Genomic DNA, 19,344 nt, shown 5'->3' with positions numbered 1-19,344 from the left:
ACACCCCTGGAAGAAAGGGTGGAGGAAACGCTGGAGCAGGAGGCAGTCTCCGGATTTGGGGACCTGGACACCTCAGAGCCCAGCACATCAACCGGTGAGTACCATGTGACATGCCTGTACCCCTATCAATGCCATACCCCCACCCACCATGTACAACGGGGGCATGCTCAACCAAGATAGCTCCATTTCAGGGTAGCAAACGCCAGAATGATGCATTATGGGAAATGTAGTCAAGTAGGCAGTTCATAGGCAAATGTTTATTAGGAAGTGTGCAACAGATAGTAGACACTGACAGTCTGTTCCCCATGTCCCACAGGTCTCCAACAAGACACCACCACTACTCCAATCAGCCAGCCCCATGAGGACACCTCAGGACCCTCCAGCACTCCCACCTGCACGTCCAACAGCATCCCTGCAGTATCCACACCTGCTGCAACTGTATCCCAAGAGGCTGCGCCAGCAACAGGCAGGGATGAGACAGTGGAAATCACAGGGCAGCCACCGCTGCGCAGGCGACGCAGGTCCAGGACATCAGGGCTGCAGTCTGCATCCGGCCAACTACCTCCCAGCACCAGTGAGGCACAGCTGCTGCATGGTCAGCACCTACAAAATAGAATTTTAGGGAGGATTAGTGGTGTGCTGCACCGCTTTGTGCGCAGTAACCAGGCCAGCATGCAGCAACTGAACTCCAGGATGGACATGATGTGCACGAACACTGGGGACCTTGCCCTAGCCATGAGGGAACTGGCGGGAGGACTACTGGCCCAGGCCGAGGGTGGGCGGCTCAGGGACCGTCAGCTCCTGCACAGACTAGACAGGATGGCCACATCCATCGGCAGGCTCGCCATGAACACCACAGGCCTGTCGAGGAGGACAGTTGGGCTGCAGGTGGAAATGGGCCATTTCGCTGGGGATGTGGCTAGGGGCCTGGGACGTCTCACCCACATCATTGACTTGATGGAGGCACGGCATCTGTCTAGGGGCACAGGGGAAACACCCCAGGACAGTGAGGAGGGCTCGACAGTGAGCAGTGTCTCTGCCACTGACAGCAGGGTGCTCAGGAGTACCAGGCAGAGCACAGCGGAAGCACCAGGGACCAGCCAGGCTGGCAGGAGGGGCAGAAGGTCATAGAGATTACCCTGGTCCTGTAGAAGTGGCACATGACGTCAATGTGCCACATGCCTGGTTTGCATTTTCATGCCCATGGACCTTCATTACTTGTATATAGTTCAATTTCTGCACTAATAAAATAGTTATTTTTGTTCCACTTCACAAATGGTGTTTTTGGTCAATAGGTGAGTATGGTTGGAGTTGACACGTACCTTCCAAAGTATTGGTTTGCAATGTGTTCCCGTCTCAGTCTGCCTTGATTAGCTATACTCCGATCCCCATGATGGCGACGTGGTTGTTGTGGAGGATGGCGCATGCGACCACAATTTTGAATGCTGTAATGGGGGTATACTGGAGGGCACCTCCACTGCGGTGGAGGCATCTGAATCTTGCTTTCACGAGTCCGAAGGTGCGCTCTATCATGTTCCTGGTCCTCTTATGTGCATTGTTGTATCGCCTCTCACATTCATTGCTGGGTGTTAAAAACGGAGTCAGAATCCATGGACTTAGAGCATATGCACTGTCACCTGTTGGGCACAAAAAGTACACTGTTAGGAAGTCCTGATTGTTGTGCACAGTGACCTGTGTGTATGTCTGCAAGGTGTATGTAGCTCTACCTAGAAGGTATCCGTCTCCAAATTCCCCACGTTCCAGGCGTTGATGTATCCCACTATGCCTAAAAATGTATGAGTCATGGGTACTGCCTGGAAACTTAGCTACAATGTCAGTGATGACATAATGGGCGTCACAAACAACCTGAATATTCAGTGAGTGGGTACACTTTCTGTTGCAAAAGATATGTTCCAGGTTTGCAGGGGGGCATATTTGAATGTGTGTCCCATCTACACATCCTATGACATGGGGAAAGTTGGCAATGCGGTAAAAGTCCAGCTTGGTGCTGTTAATTTCTGCCTCATTCCTTGGTAGGTATATGAAGTGAGACATGTGTGTGACTAAGGCATCTAGGAAGGCCCTGAGGAACCTTGACACTGCACTTTGGGATACCCCACCTGCCACAGCAATGACCCCCTGATAGCTCCCTGAGGCCAAGAGGTGCAGTGAGCATAGCACTTGCACATGCGTAGGGATGGCGCAGCCACGCAGAGTCTGGTGTTCTAGCTGTGGTTTCAGTAACTCAATTAATTCAAGTATGGCTGCGCTGCTAAGGCGGTATTTATCGTATATCTCATCCTCAGTTTGCTGGAAAAGAGTCTGCCTTGTTCTATATATCTTCTCCTGTCTGTGGCCCCTCCTCCTCCTCTGCTGTGCGGCGTGGACTCTCCTCCTCACTGCTATCAGGTATATCTCCGCCATCTTGAGTAACCCAGATGCTTTCTGGGTCTCCTTTTATGCTTTGGTTATGGTTACCACCTGCTCTGAGTTAGTGGTAAACGGGACATGCAAACTGGGCTTTTTGCGACTAGTCGCAATTTGCGAGTTGCAATTGCATAAGCTTTGCGACTCGCAAATTGCGACTTGCTATTTGTGGGTCGCAAAATGGGGTCGCAACTGTTGCGACTCGCAAACGGCTCACATCGCTTTTTGCAAGTCGGAAATGGGATTTTTGAATCCCATTTCCGATTTTGCATTGTCGCAAATAGCGAATTGGCCCATTTGCGACTCGCAATTATTTGCTACATCTAGCCCTAGGTTCCATAGCTTCCATAACTCACACTTGCTGTCTAGGCTGTAATTCCACAGTGGTACAATTTTGGTCATACCACTTTTTCATCACAGCCTGGCTGGCTTCTAAGTTGTCGGAAGCTTGCTTCCACAACTTAGCCATTGGTCTCCTGAAGCCCAGCATGTAGCTCACTTCATCCTGGGGAATCTTTGTGAGTGGTTGATCCTATCTTTCCCTGACCAAATTCAGAGGTTCTCTAACAGGGTGCCCATATATAGAAGCTCAAAGGGGCTGAAGCTCAATCCCTTCTGTGGCACCTCCCTATAGGCAAACAGCAGGCATGACAAGAGGATGTCCCAGTTTTTCTTCAAGGCCTTAGGTAGGCCTCTGATCACACCCTCAAGAGTCTTGTTCTATCTCTCAACAAGCCCATTTCTTTGTCGATGGTAAGGAGGTATGAATTATAGGTTACCCCACACTACTTCCACATTGACTGCATGTATGCAGACATGAAGTTTGTGCTCCTGTCACTTAAAACTTCCTTGGGGAAACCCACTTGTGTAAAAATCCCAATCAGAGCCTTTGTCACTGCAGGTACAGTCATGGACCTAAGAGGGATTGCCTCTGGGTACCTAGAGTCATGATCCAGCATAACCATGATAAACCTGTTGCCTCGTGCAGTCTGGGGAACCACAGGCCCAACATTGTTGATGCCTACCCACTCAAAGAATATGCAAATGGCAAGCAAGGGATTAAGCGGGCTTCCAACCTCTGCCCTGTCTTCCCAATGGCCTGGCTGGTGACACAAGTCTTACAGAATGGATCTTGGGCCAATAGAAATGGGGGACAAGCCTTGCAAAGGTATTATCTTGGCCAAGGTATCCTGCATGGGGAAGTTTGTGACAAGGTTCCAGTAGGAAGGCCCTGTATCACTTGGGGACCTCCAGGGCATTTGTTGTCCCATGTACAGGAGCCTTAGTCCTTAGGACCTCACACTTCATTCAAATGGTACACAGGCCATGGGATAGTGAACCTCTCTATTGTAAGCCATCACACCTGGTGGAATGCATTGGGATTTACCGGCTTTGGGGACACCAGCTTACTACTTACCATAGTCATGCTGGTGCCTGTATCACTCCATGCCAATAGATGGTGACTCATTGCCTATTTTAGTAGTATTTAAGGGCACATGGATCTTTGGAACTGTCTTTCTGTCACCCAGGAACACTAGGGTAGCCCCACTAACCCCTGAGTAACTATGACAAACTCCTCCCCCAGCAAATCACTAGCCACTCCTGAGGTTTGTCCTCCAGTAGGAGGTGATGTTCTTTTTGGACTCTTGGTATCCCCTTTGTAGTGTCTTTACTTGAAGCACTCCCAGCATTTGGGAGTTGTGGGCTGCTGACCTTTGTCAGGGAAGTTTTTCTTCTGGTGGCCAGATGAGGAGTGAGTACCAAACCCTTTCCACTGTAAGTTATTTTGAGGGCCTTTAGAGACCTCTGTCTTTTTATTACCCCCCCTTCTTGTAGTGGGAACCCTGAACAACCTTTTAAGAGTCCCCCCTAGATGCCTTCTTGGACACTCTGGTGCTGGCCCACGCGTCTGCATCCTCAACAAACTTCCTGGGGTTAGTAACTTTGTTACCAACCAGGTGTTCATATAGCTTTCGAAAACAACTATCACGCATGTGCTCCTTCAAAATTAAGTTGTACAATCCTGAAAAACCATTGACTCTGCTGCCCCTTACTCAGCCCTTCAGTTCCTTTCTGGCATACTCCAGGAAATCCACCCATATCTGTGATGAAATCGTGTGACTTGCCCTGAATCTGAGCGTATACCTCTCAAGGGTCAATCCAAACTTACTGACTAGGATGACTTTTCAAAGCAGTGTAGCATGTCTGGCCCGCTACCTCCCGCATAAGTGTGTTCCTCCCCACTATGAGCATATACTTCCATGAACTACCACCCCAGAACACATCTGGGACCATGTGTACTCTTAGAACCACCTCATAGACTGCAAACCATGTGTCTATGTCATCCCCCACCATATAATTGGACACAGAATCCTTGGGTATCCGGACTCTAGGCTCACCAGTGGACACTTTAGGTATGTTGCCACCATTGTTGTTGCCGGAGCCCATTTGTAGGGCTCTCATGTTCAATTCTTTGAGTTTGAGCTCTTGGGTAAGTTCCCTCTCCTCCATGGCTTTCCTCCCTCCTGTCTGCCAGCTCTTCTGGGGACAGGTTCCTGAATGAGACACTGCTCCCTTGTCTGGGTACCACCACTGCTCCTTGCAAGCTGTTGGCCCTCTCCACAGGTAGTTCCAGATCCACAACAGACTAAAGATTCAGATCATCCTCCTCCTCAGGAATTTCCTGCTCCTCCTCTGTGATGTTATCCCCTGTAATCTGGGTCTCAGCCGAGGCCCTCAAGGCTTTCTGCAGGTCCACCTTTCTGTGAAAGCCTTTTGTATAAGCTTGAGAATCCTTACAGCAATATTATATCAGGGGCACAGTGAAGGCTTCTAACCTGGCCAGCTCAAACTCAATTTCTGCGGGTCTGCTTCTACAGAGCGAGACATAATCTAGCAGAAAAATCAGAAAAACAATCAGATAGAATTAAAAACATTTAAATTGGTCTTAATGTAGAGTTGTAGGGAACATTGAGTTACTATATGGTGCGGTATAAACACAACAAGTCCTATCCTCACCACTCATTTACAAAGATTTGGCATTGGGCAGCGCTGCAAATCTTTTAGCTGTGCTGCCCTATGCCACATCGAAAGGGCAGGAAAGCATTCGATACAGTGCATTTCTGTCTTTTCAGCCAGCACTGGTGCAGAAATTGCTCCCTACAGCCAACGCAGTCACCATTGCACCATGGTGCAAGGATGTCTGTGTTTTTGGCAGAATTGTTTTTGTGCAGGAAGGGAAGCCTCCCTGCACAAAACAATCCATGGAGGCAATATCCTCATTCTGTGTGTGCTGCACAATGCAGCACACATGGGAAGAGGAAAAAACGAGAGAAATGAAAACATTTCTCTTTCTTATACTTGCCCATGGAGGCGTAAGTTTAGTGCTGCCCTGGGTTTACATGTTACCTTTTGCCACGCCCATGGAACACCTCCTTAATGCAGAGTAAGGCAAGGCATCGCTTTGCACTGTCTTGCCTTAATCCATTTTTATGAGGCTGTGGAAAGCCATGCATGGTGGCTTGGTATCACCTCATAGGTATGATTGAGAGTCCTACGCCAGTGGAGCATCTAAAAAAGTGACGCTCCAGCAGTGCACAACTCTTGTAAATGAGGCCCTGGGTCTGTAGTTGACAAAGGTATGCACTCTGTCCAATTAGGTACCGCAATCCTAGTCAGATACACACCCTAAAATAACATATTTTCTCTCCCTTGTAGCTTGTCACAGAGCAATCAGGCTTAGCTTAAAAGACAATGTGTAAAGTATCTGTGCAAAACAAACACAATATGACAATGAAAACACCACAAAAATACTAAATACATGTTTACAAAAATAGATTATATTTATTTCAGTAAAACAAGACCAAAACAACAACAATTCAATAAGTGGAAGTTGAATTATACATTTTTAAAGAATAAACCAAAAAGTAGTGCTTAGAAGACTATAGCACTAAAAGGTTACTTGAGGTCAACAACAATCCAATAAGTGGAAGTTGAATTATACATTTTTAAAGAATAAACCAAAAGGTAGTGCTTAGAATACTTTAACACCAAAAGGTTACTTGAGGTCATACTATACTGGGGTTAATCCACAGCTCAGGCTGACAGAGATGGAGGGCAGGCCTCCTACAAGACCCACATAGGGCCTGCTAACAAAGTACCTTGGATGGAGGGTGCGGCGAAGTAGAGTAGCGATGTGACAGCAGTGCTTTAGTTCTGTTCCATGCAGACAGGGGCTGCATCATTGAGGTGTGGCTTCAAACTCTTTGTTATATGATGCATTGTCATCGAGCCACATATCAGGTGATGCGTCTAAGCTGGTGGTTAAGCGCTGACCCTGAGCTGAGCATTCAGCGATGCTAGGTCCTTGTCCTCAGCGGCAGGGGTGATACATCTGAATCGAAGAGGGATGCAGCAGTTCTTAATGGAAAACATCAGCCATGCATTGGTTTTCAGGGGTTGTGGCATAGATACCCACTTCCAAGGAACCAGGACTGGATTGGCACCCCTTGTCAGAGCAGAACTCACAGCAGACAGATTCCAGGTGCTGTGCAAGCCAACCAATCCTTGGAGTCACTCTGGGTTCAAGTGTGATGGGTCCAGTCCTTTTCCTCAGCATGGAAGATATCAGCAGATAGCAGGACAACTCATCAAAGAAGAAAGCAGTCATTCTAGGACAGCAGTCCTTACTCCTGGCAGAGTTCTTCACAGGTCCAGTAGTGTATTGTCTTGGTAGGGTCAGGTGCCCAATACTTACACCCAGTTGTACCTTAGAAGTTGGGGTGGCTTTGAAGTAGGGTCTTTGAAGTGCACAGAGGTCCTTTCTTCCCAATCCTGGCACCAAATTATCAGTAGGTGTATTCAGCCTTATGTGTGGTGTAAGTGTCAACTCTCCCTCCCTCTTCCTACCCAGGAAGAGCTACTCAAATGCAGTTGAATACAGATGAGTTTTACACCCACCCTTCCTGAGTTCATGGCTGTCTACCAGGAATGCACAAAATGTATCTGTCACCTACCCCAGATGTGTATTGGAAACAGGCTACAAGACACATAGAACAGTCAAAGCAGAGAAATACATCATTCTTTTGCTTGCCATTCAATACCAATTTGGACCCAGCCATATGCAAATCAGTCTTGACCCTGCTGCCCATCCAGTAGCATAATGAGCATGGCACCCACCTCTGGGCATACCCTTTCTACTTAGGGTGACACTAACAAAAAAGAACTGATAATGGACAGAATGCTTAACAAATAAAACATTCACACCCAGTCACAGATCTGGGTTAAATCCATTTTTTTTGCCCGTCATGCCATTCCAGTTTGGATCCAGCCCGATCCAAATTAGTCTTGACCCTGCCATGGGAACAGTCCACCCCCAAACTTCCAGGTCACATCCTCCCTGGACCAGAAACAAGCATGCCGGCCCCTGGTATCACCCCTCGTCAGCCAGGCTAGCTTGAATCCAGTGGAATTGCGACCACGTTACCCATATCTGGACATACCCCTCACACTTATGGAAACAAGTGCAAAAAGAAAAGAAGATGGACTAAATGCTGAACAAATCAAACATTTACCCTCCATCACAAATCTGGGTTAAATCCATCTTTTTTTTGCTCGCCATGCCATTCCTGTTTGAACCTAGCCATATTCAAATCAATCTTGACCCTGCTCCTCTGGGGAACAGTCCAGCGCAAGCTGGATAAAAAATGCCAGCTAGAGCAATTCCTAATAGATTAGAATACCAATGACACAAGAAGTTGACAAATTAAATGTGTAAGAATCAATTCTAACATGGACTGTTCATCCATTTCAAGCAATCTTTCGAATGAAACCAAGGACAGGTAAGCTGCTGCTAACAGATCTACAGATAGGACTTAAAGGAAGATCTGTGTATTTATCTTTAGATTTCAATACAAATATAGACACTGTGGGTGATGAGAAAGTCACGGGTTTCAAGCAATACTGAGCTTTCTATGCAAAAAAACAAACATCCTCCTCTTGGAGAAGTTACAGATTTTTTGTGAGAAAAGGAGACCAGTAAAGAGGTGTTCCTCATGTATACATGCTCCTATGGCTAAAGGATGTACAAGCATTTGGAACTGATACTGGTGAGTGTGCACTGTCTTTCATAGAACAGTATGTCACATGCACTATGCCAGATGAGAATAGTGACAAAAGTGTACTGCGGAAAGTTCTAAGCTTCCAAACACATAGATGTGGGTAGTATTGCACCCAAAGATACAGATGTACAGGAATATTTTATTCAAGATATTGTTTTGTAGTTCCAAGTGCTATCATTTGCAGAGGAAGAGTGAACAGCTTTTTGTCTGCAGTGAGGCATACACTGTCAAGGAAATCACCAAAAATACATGCAGTTTGAAAATATCAGACACCTTCAAATATATTAATGATTATAATCCTGTAAATCTGAAATTATGGAATGCAAATATGAACATACACTTCGCTGCGGACAGTGCCATTGCTGTTGCTCATTATGTCACTTCATACATCACAAAATCAGAAAAAAAAGAGAAGAAGGAAACATGGGATGAGATTCCTGTTTAAAAGATTTCTATTTAAGAACATATACAGTTTCAGTTTGTTTAGGCTCTTGCACAGGGAGATATGCTCATTTGAGTGCTGTGACAGATTTAGTTCAGCTAGCTTGTTCTCAAAAGTCTAGGGGAATAGTATGGGTTAGTCTAGGCCTTGCAAACATGTAAAATCTTTAAATCTTTCCTGGACATTTAGTGCCTAGCACAGTTTGATCTGTAGAGTACAGATATTGTAAAAACAAATATGTTGGATCCCTACTCTCCAAGTAGAAGCCAACACCTTGAAAATGATGCCTTTACACATTTCTGCAGCACTATAGCTACAAAAATAATGTTTCAGAAAACACTGATGAAGGCAAATAACATGTAAGTGGTTGTGATGGCTGTTTGGTTCAGCATGCAAAAGCTAACTTAATAAAAGTAGAAGACTTACTTGTCAAACTGCTGAGATAAGAAATTATTTTTCTCCTTCCCCCTTCTCCAGCTATTCAAAACTTTTCATTCTGAAACTGAGTTCCTTGGGCAATATGACTGTCCCAAAGACTCTTTCAGTGCTGTGAAAGGCAACATTGAGTGTCCTATATTTCCCAATTACCTCAAAATGTTGAATGAAGAAATTGACTGAGAGGAAACAATTGCTATTGAGATAGCAAAGGACAGTTCACAAAGCAGCCAGAGTTCTGGGCCTCTCAGTCAAGGGCATCTTGGACTGCGAATAACTGAAAATGAAGGCTCCATAGTGATGAATGTTGTAGAGATAACAATGCAACACGCAAGAGAAGAAAATGGTGACTTAGAACACTTAGTAGAACAACTGAAATGACTAGAAAGAAATACATACAGAAGTCAAAGGAAAAATGGAGAATGGATTCGTCCATGAAAACAATCAATGTAAATGTTCATGTTTTAAGCCAACTCTTTGTAAATTAGGGGATAAGCTGGCACTGGAAAAATCTTTTTGATCCAAGTTCTAACCACTTATGTACAGAAGACTACAGACTCAATTTTGTTGTACGTAGTGCTAGCCCCTACTGGATCAGTTGTACACAACATTAAATGACTTACCTTGCACCGTCTACTTATACTACCTGTTGCACACAATAATAAACTGAAATACCAAATGTTAGCTGGTAAAGCTTTTCATGAAGTTTCTAGAGTGTTGAAGAAACTAAAGCTTTAATCATTGATGAGGTGAGCATGATCTCAAAATCAGTGCTTGCCTTTGTGCATTTGAGAATGCAGAATGCAACAGATATTGAAGACAGAGTATGATGTATTTTTTAGAGGAAAGCATGTAATTGCTTTTGGTGAAATATTGCAACTTACCCATGTAAAAGAACAGCCTGTTGTTAAGACACACTTACATGAAGAAAACCGTTGTTCCTTAGCGAGCATGGGGAATGTGAAAATGTGTTTAAATTTCTAACACAATGAATTAATTAGACCATGCATCAAGCATCTGATATGGAATAGGAATACTGTCAAAAGAAGGAAAACATTGCTTAGAATCTTGACTTAAAAATAACATAACATATTTCATTCCAAAAAGTCTGCAGCAGAACTAATGTTTGAACAGATTTATTCAAAAAGAAAAATCAATTGTGTGCCTAATGCCTACTGTTCAAGAATGTACCTCTTTCAATGAGCAATTACTACAAATTGATAAAATGAGGTGACAATACAGTTGAATGACAAAGTACAATCAAAGTTGAATTATTTGGAAAAGTCTGTTTCCAAAACTGTGGGATTAAGAAAGTGTTTACGTTGAAGAATGATTAGTTAATAAAGCTATGGGTAAAATAATTGATTTTATTTTGTATCCAAACAGAAATGAGGTTGAATATCTAGCAATTCCAATTGATGAACTTGAAGGTGTAAAACAGATAGCAAGGTCTTTTGCATGTTTCTTGCGTGTAAGAGACTTATATGTTGCAGGCAGCAGTTTCCAATATCTCTAGCATATGCTGTAATGATACAAAAGTTACAAGGTCTATCGGCCTGGTTACGAGTTTGGCAGTCGGATTTGCATCGGCATTACTGCTGGCACATAATAGAGCTGGCGGCAATGCTGCTGCATGCAGGAGGCGCTAGCCCCCTCAAAATGCGCACTATCTGCACAGCAGAAAGCAAGCATTTTGAGGATGCTGGGCAGGGGGGCCATGGGCAGTGCACCGACACTCCCTGTGTTCCCTGCACTTGTTCTCTGCCAGCCTTTTCATGGAGGGTGAACAGCCATGAAAAGGCTGGTAGAGAACAAGGTTGTAATCAGTAGGGTGGCTCTGAGTTAAGTGCGCCCTGGCTAATTACAACCTCCACAATATGTACTGCTCTCATCCCATTGGCATTGGAGAACCTGGCGGGGATGGCGGTAGCTTGGCAGGACTTCCCACCAATCTCATAATGTGGCAGTTGGAGCGCCACGACTGCAGCAGTCTGATCGCTACCATGTCTGTCAGTCCGTTGACCACCAGAATCGTAATAAGGCCCTAATTGTGGATGCTACATTTATTAACATCGGTAGCATCATATTCAAGGAAGGAATGTCATATGCAGCATTGTCACGGGTTAAAACGTTGTCTGGTTCATATCTTATAGAGTTTGAAGACAGTGAAGTAAAGACTGATTCGAACTGTGTGATTGAGTATAACTGTTTAAGAAGTCTGTATGTTCCTCATTTAGGACAGCGCTCAGTTTAGAAAAAGCTCACAATCTTACCAAAGCAAAAGATTTTGAAGAATCATACTGATGTTCCTGAGGAAAAAATGCAGAAAGAGGAAAACAATTTATGGGAGAAAAACAATACTAAAAATGGTGGTAGGTTACTAGTTCTCAGACATCTCTGGGGTCAACTGCTATGCCAATGTAGATCTCAATGCACGATTATCTTTACCTACTTTTGTTCATGAAATTAAATGGAAAAAAGATAAAAGATTGAGCTCTGCACTCTTTACCTTGTTCGAACGCTTGTGCAGTGATAGAACAAAAACATATTGTGCATCTTTTATTAGAGATATTGTAGATCTGTGCACTGGATAGGTACACTTCATTCAAAACTCTCGAGAAGATGCACAAACATTCTTGATGGTCCTACTTGGTATCTAAAAAGAAGAGATGGTACCTACTGATGGCCTGTTTGGACTAAGTAATTCTTTGTAGTATAATTGTGAAATGTGTTCCTTTTTTTCAAAAACAAAGACTCAGAACCATTTATCTACATACATCTACCAGCCACTAATGCTGTCAGTTTTGACAAATTGTTTAAAGAAGCACCACAGAATAAAACCTGCACAAACTGGAAGTCACATCTAAGAAGAACTGGCAGGTACATCATCGTAATGCTACAGCACTGCAATGCAGATGGAGCTAAATTAGAAATTCAAATGACTAATTGTGAAGCTGGACACATCTTTATTTGTGGAAAACATATACCTACATAGCCACTATTTTTCATGAAGGACTGGATGTTTCATCTGGACACTACACCATCTACGTACAAAATAAAACTGGATGGATAGTATAATGATAGCAAACTTACATTCAAGCAGAGATTACCCTATACACTGCCAAACTCCTAACTTCTGTTTCTTGAACCAAAGTTCTAACAAGAATTACTACTTAAAAATGGAATACTACACTTCTGAGACTTCTAATATAACAAGTTAAGATATCATGTCACGGGTGATATCTTTATAATGGATTACAATTCTTCAAATATACTTACTCTTGTAAGAAAACAAAAGACATACCAATAAATTGGAAACACAGATCACAAAGTACAAACCCAGATAAGGGTCTACTAAAGAGAAAATGGAATACTGCTAAACTTCTGTTTCGAGAACACCTGGAAAACTATAAAAATATTAATATTAGTAAACATAGCAAAATCACTGAATGATCAAAAATGTCAATATTTTAAATTGAAGCCAATTGTAAAAAGTATATTTTACTAAATTCCTGGAAGCTAATGAATAATCTAAGCAAGCATGAGAGTTATGAGGATTGAAGAAAAAAGTAAAGTCCTTATGAGTAGAGAGAGACAACCTTCAAATGTCAATAGGTTTTATATTTTTAAACAGTTTTAAGTGAGTAAAATGCATTTGGAGTAATGAATATAGAGAAGGAGAGTCTATCTAAAATTATTAAATTATTAGGGCTGGGTAGGGGTGTCCCTGGTGACAGGGAAGGGTACCTGACCATGGAAATCTGCCTACAGGTCCCCTTACATATGCCCAGACCCAGGCATTAAATAATGGCGGTAAGCAAGCTTAGCACCATTATTTAAGGCCCCCATTCCCCCGTGCTGGATGTTAGAATGGGGGGATAAATATGGCGCAAAGGTCATATTGTCCTTTTCTGGACGGGAACACCTACCATGCATCTCATTGATGCAAGGTACGTTTTTCCCTCCAGAAAACAATATAAACTCCATTACTTTGACACTAGATGTGTCTAGCGCCAAAGTATAAATATGAAGTTAGGCTCGTGCTGAATTTCCGTTAAAAAAATAACGCTAATTCAGCACAAACCAAGTACAAATATGGGCCATAGACTTGATGAAGCAAGCAGGCATGAGATCTTTGAAATAGGGATTTGGATTAATGTTTTTGATGATACTTAGGAGGCCATCCTGTGTAACTGCCCTTGGAAGTTCTAAGTATTAGCGGTCTGGGCATAATCCTGGTAGAGGATCTCTTGGGACTTGCAAGGCACATAAGCAATGGATTTTTGCTATTATTACAAAAATAATTGGAGTAGGTTGTGACAAGTTGGGAGATTTTGCCATACTGAAATAAAAAATACATCTTGTCAGTGTAGAATAATTCTGAAGTTTGCTTTGTAAAAAGTTAAATATAGCCAGTAAGATATGCAATTGAGGTGCTTTAAGGTCAGGGGTAAATCATAGTTGAGAGGACCCGAGTCACAATCTTTCAGTTTCACAATGTATCAAAGTCGATTGACTATGAGGTGGTTTTGTAGTAAGATTCAAAGAAGCATTGTGAGGAAGAAGATGCAGTTAGTGGTTAACAGGATGTCAAGTGTGACGCAAGAGAAGTTCCTGTATGTGAGTTTCTAGAATTTAGAGGGCAGGATGGCAAAATATGAATGGGAAGGGATGTTGAGTACAAAGGGAAGGGGATAATGATCAGATCTCAATCAGAATATTACAGTTAATCATTGTAGAATTAGTGATGTTGAGACCCATGGCACCTCCTTTCTTATTAATGAGGGGAGAGAAGTGGTATGTCAGCTAGTAGATTCAGATATGAGAGTTCAAAGATTAAAAATGTTTGCATTTTCTTTACCCCAGTCAACATCGCAAAGAAGTGTGCTGAGCATTGTGAACAAAACAATACTGTATTTGATTCTCAAGTCAGCTTTTAGGTTTTGTAGGTGGTATCTGATGTGAAGAAAGTTAATTAAGCAAGGAGTAAGAAAGATCTCAACTTCAAGGCATTCAAAAGAAGAGAAGGCTAATGAAAGAACTTCTGAACAATTAAGAGATTTTTAAAGACCACTCTAGTTCCCTCAAGTTGTATTGCCTGTCCCTCCTTGTGATAGATCTCATACTTTGGGAAGGACTAGAGAGGGGATTCAAGAGATTGGTGTGCTATGAGTAAATGATGCATAGGATACCAAGGTTGTTAGAATTGAGAATTCACAACATCAGTGTGATGAGGGTTAACTGATCTGAGGTTAATCAGCTTGCATGACAGTTTGGTGTATGGTGGTGAATTAATCTTTGAAGTACAAAGGGGCTGAGTTAAGAAACTGAGTGTCAGTAGTGACAATGATGATTGTTACATTGAACATTTTTATAGAACTTGTAAAAGTGAGGTTCAAGTCTAGAGGAAAGTTATCTATTGCTAAGATATTTGTTTCAAAATGATGGAGAGGGTGCTTGTCAGTGGCTAAGCAGAGATGTGGGACATGTTAATTAGAAGCTGTGTTTAGCAGAAGAGTGCTGCCAGTGACGATATTGATAGTTACTGTGAAAACATTTTAGACCTTGTGATGAGTACCAGTCTAGAAAAAAATATGTATTATTAGGATATTTAAATCAAAACGTAGAGAACGTTCTATGTAATAATGCCAAATAAGGCAGGTAATTAAATTATTTAATGATGGTCAGAACAATGAGAGAGTGCATCGCTCCACAAATGATCTATGACAGTACAACTGCCAATAATAGTGCTACGGTCTTACTAACATTCTAAGGAACAAAATATTGGGATTAAAAGACAGAAAAAGTGAAAGAGAAGGGAATGAAATGAAATGAAAGATGAAGGAAACAAACTGTGAGAATATAACAAATATGCCCCTTTTAATTAATATATTAATCCTGAAGAATTCTCACTGAATGATTCCTGTTTCTAGAAGACAACTTCAAATGGTCAGCTATGCTCTCATCAGCAAAGTCATCTTAAACAGGAACAGTGGTAGAGTAAGAATTTAAACACTGAGAATGTTTATCACTAATCTCAGTGATGTCTCTACCCTTATTAGAAAGCACCATGTTAGTAGGACTACAAGAAGGAATATTGGGAGAGGATTATTCCCTATACTACTCCTGCTCACATTTGATGTCAGGCTGAACTCTATTACGAAAACATTTAGTAACTCTCCGAACATTCCACCGTTCACCATCCTGTGTGATAACACTTCTTTGTGCTACTTAACAATTGTTAATGGTTTAGAAAATCAAGGGTCAGACGTACAAACCTGTTTTTCATTCACAAATGGCCTGTTTGTAAACAGAAAAAGGAATTTTCTCAATATACAAAGGCCCAATTTGCTATTTGGTAACCTTTTACGGAATCGCAAATTGAGTTTGCAAGTTGATATTAGGAAGGCATGTGTTTAGGGTGCCTCTAGCCTAATACTGAATCATAGTGGTATGTGTGAATGTTTTGCAACCGAAATGGGGTCGCAAAACATTCACATTTTACAACCTACTTTATGTAGGCTATAACCCATTTGCAAATGGGAAGGGGTCCCCAAGGGAAGGGACCGCTTCCCCTTTTAGAATAGCTGTAAAAATATTTTTAAGAGCAGGCAGTGGTCTGAAGGACCACTGCATACTTGTAAAAAAATGAAAAAAAACATTAATTATTCTTTCTGAAACACATCACATTTTTCTTTAAGGAAAATGGGCTGCATTTAAAAAAACATTGCTTTATTTTAAAGCAATCACAGATATGGTAATCTGCTGACCCTAGCAGGCAACCATCCCCATGATTTTTGCGATTCCCAATGGGTCACAAAGCAAGACCTACCTCATGAATATTAATAAAGTAGGTCTATTTGTGACCCACTGGGTATCCAGAATGTGTGAAGCACACTTTCGTAGGCCTGTTCCCTGTGTGTGAGGCTAGTATGTACATCATTGGTGGTGTTAGTGCAGCCATTGACCCAGTGTATCCTTTGCCTCTTCTCCCCTTTCTTATTTTGTCATCCTGTCCTTCTGTGCATTAGCATCATCTGGCAGAGGAGCAGAGGCACCGGCGACGGAGGTAGCTGCATCCCACAGAACCCAGGAGGCAGAGTCCACCAACGATAAGGGCACCAGCGGGACGAAGGGCGAGGGGAGCACCACGGTGGAGACTGGAGGGGACAGTTCTGACACAGATACCTTCTCCGATGGAAGGTCCCTGGGGGTGGCGAACCCTTCTGTGACCACCCCAGCTACAGCCGCCACCCCGTACCAGCACCACCCCGCTGCAGCCCCTCAGCGAGTTGCCTGTGTGCACTCTCCCAGGACAGCGGGCATCTCCTTCGCCCCAGGCACCTCAGGCCCTGCCCAGTTAGCCCTGCTGCCCTGAGTGAGTAGGTTATTGACCTCATGAGATCCATCTCTGTAGGGTAGTCAACCATTGTGAATGCCTTTCAGGGGCTGGCCACCCAGGTGCAAGAATCCAGTACATTCATGGAAGGCATTCATACTGGATTGGCGGCCCAACAGAGTTCGATTCAGGCTCTGGCCTCCTCTCTGATGCCCGCCATTGTCCCTGTTTCTACCTTCCTCCCTCCAACTTCCACTGCCCAGTCCCATTCCCCTCAACCCCAACCTATCCCAAGCACACATACAAACGAGCATGCACACAAAACAACACCCAAGAGTGTCAGGCAAACAAAAGCACCACACTTCATCCCACATGCACTCACACAAACACCATCCAGTTGCAGACATAACAACATCCACTATTTCCACTGTCTCCCCTCCACAAACCACCCTCCCAGCCACGTCTACGCTCACACCTGCATGCACTACATCATCATCCACTACCAGAATCATCACCACAGCAAGCAGAACACACACCTCATAGGCAGACACATCCACAACAGCCATGCACACTTTCCCTGTGTCCTCTCCCACTGTCTCTCTCCCCCCTCCTAAAGTACACAAATGCAAGCACTCAGACACCCATCAGCCATCCACCTCACAACAGCATACAGGCCAGGTACCTGCACCCAAAAGCAGCAGACAGACACCTCTAACAACCACTCCCATTCCTTCTCCCTCTTCCAGCCCCAATGTCCCAAAAAACTGTTCCTATCCACCATTGACCTCTTCCCTTTCACCCACGTCCTGCATGTATGGGCAGGGTATCATGAACCCAGCCAAGCACCTCAGCCACATAGTCCACGGGCCCAGTCCTAACTGCCCCCACTCGTGGTGGAGAGGGATCCAGGCCACATGTACTGAAGGTGAAGGAGCCTGCCCCAGCCACCCTAAAGGGGAGGGAGACTGCCCCAGCTGGCAAAAAGGCCAAGAAGCCTGCACCTGCCACCCAAAAGGCCAAGGAGTCTGCCCCTGCAGGCAGGAAGAGCAAGGAGACTGCCCCAGCTGGCAAAAAGGCCAAGAAGCCTGCACCTGCCACCCAAAAGGCCAAGGAGCCTGCACCAGCAGGCAGGACGAGCAAGGAGCCTGCACCAGCAGGCAGGAGAGGCAAGGACCCTGGAGCAGGAACTGTGACATAGCCCCCACCACTAACCATGGTTGTGCATCTGTACGAAGGTGCAGGGGATGGGCAGGAGCCTCCCCCCACCAGCAGCACCACCACTATGAAGCTGTCTGAGGTTGCAGGGGATGGGCAGTTGCCTCCCCCCACCAGCAGCACCACTACTGTGCAGCCGTCACCGCCGGTGGATGGTACGTAATCCTGCCTCCATGGGCTGCTGTGCAGCCTGTCTACTCCAGAACCAGTGGGAAGACACCCACTTGAGAGACTGTGACCTTGCACTCCCCAGGATCAAGCCTAGGACATGTTGGCCCCTCCAAAACCAGTGGGTAAGAAACCTACCTGAGAGACTGTGGGCCATCATCCCCAGGATCAAGCACAGGGCAAGTTGCCCCCTCCAGAACCAGTGGATGAGACACCCACCTGAGAGACTGTGGTCTATCACTCCCCAAGACCACACACAGGGCTTGTTCCCCACTCCAGAACCAGTGGTCTTGTTACACGTCTGAGGTGCCCCCATCCCCCTGAGTTGCCTGCCTATTTACCAACTGATGCCCCTGCAGTGTTCTCTCTGTGTTGAAGCAGGTGACATGTGTGGCCTTGGACTTTGGCCTGTGGTCATGTGGCCCATGCAAAGTGAGGACTGGGCTGTGTACCTTTTTCTGCAAACATGTATATATCTATTATCTTGCCTAACTTATTATTTCTACTGTGTTGATCATATTACAAACACTTTGGCGAAATTGTTTTGTCCTTCCATTATTCAGCCATTATTTAGCCGAGTTATGGGGTCATATTGTTTTTAATGCATATGGTTGTGTACATGCTGTGTGTGTGGGGGGTGTGTGTGTTGTGTGTATGTCACTTTCTTTTTCCTCCCCCCATCCCTTGTGTGTGAGGTGGCTGTACTCACCGTCTTCGTCTTCGCAGGCGTTGGTGTTCGTGATGGGGAATAATGTAGAATATCATTGGAAAAACATGCAATTCTGGTTCCATGGCGGTGTGGTTCTTCCCTGAGTCTCCAATGGTGAGTCCTTTCACTTCTGAGCTCAGTTTCCGCCAGGCTTTTGATGTCGTTGGTACCGCCCCGGAAAAGGTAGCGGTTTGCAGGGGCTTAATATGGTGGCAGAACATTGACTTCCACCTGGCTGTAGGTGGCTTCCACCGTTTCCATCCTGCCAGTCAGTGTGGTACATTGGCTGACTTTCGGAGATCTTTCCGCCATAGTCATAATTTGGTGATATTACCCCCACTTTATCACGGACCGCCAGGGTCAAAATGAGGGCCTTAGGCCCTCATTTCAACATTGCCGGTAAGTGCCACTTCCTGCCATGCTGACTGCCACCAACATACCGCAGCGGTAAACCGCTACCTGTATTGTGACCCACACAGAAATCCGCCAC

Source organism: Pleurodeles waltl, chromosome 6 (assembly GCF_031143425.1).
Source record: "Pleurodeles waltl isolate 20211129_DDA chromosome 6, aPleWal1.hap1.20221129, whole genome shotgun sequence".
NCBI lineage: Eukaryota > Metazoa > Chordata > Amphibia > Caudata > Salamandridae > Pleurodeles > Pleurodeles waltl.
The sequence above is the reverse complement of the archived record's forward strand: the minus strand, read 5'-3'. Positions refer to the sequence as shown.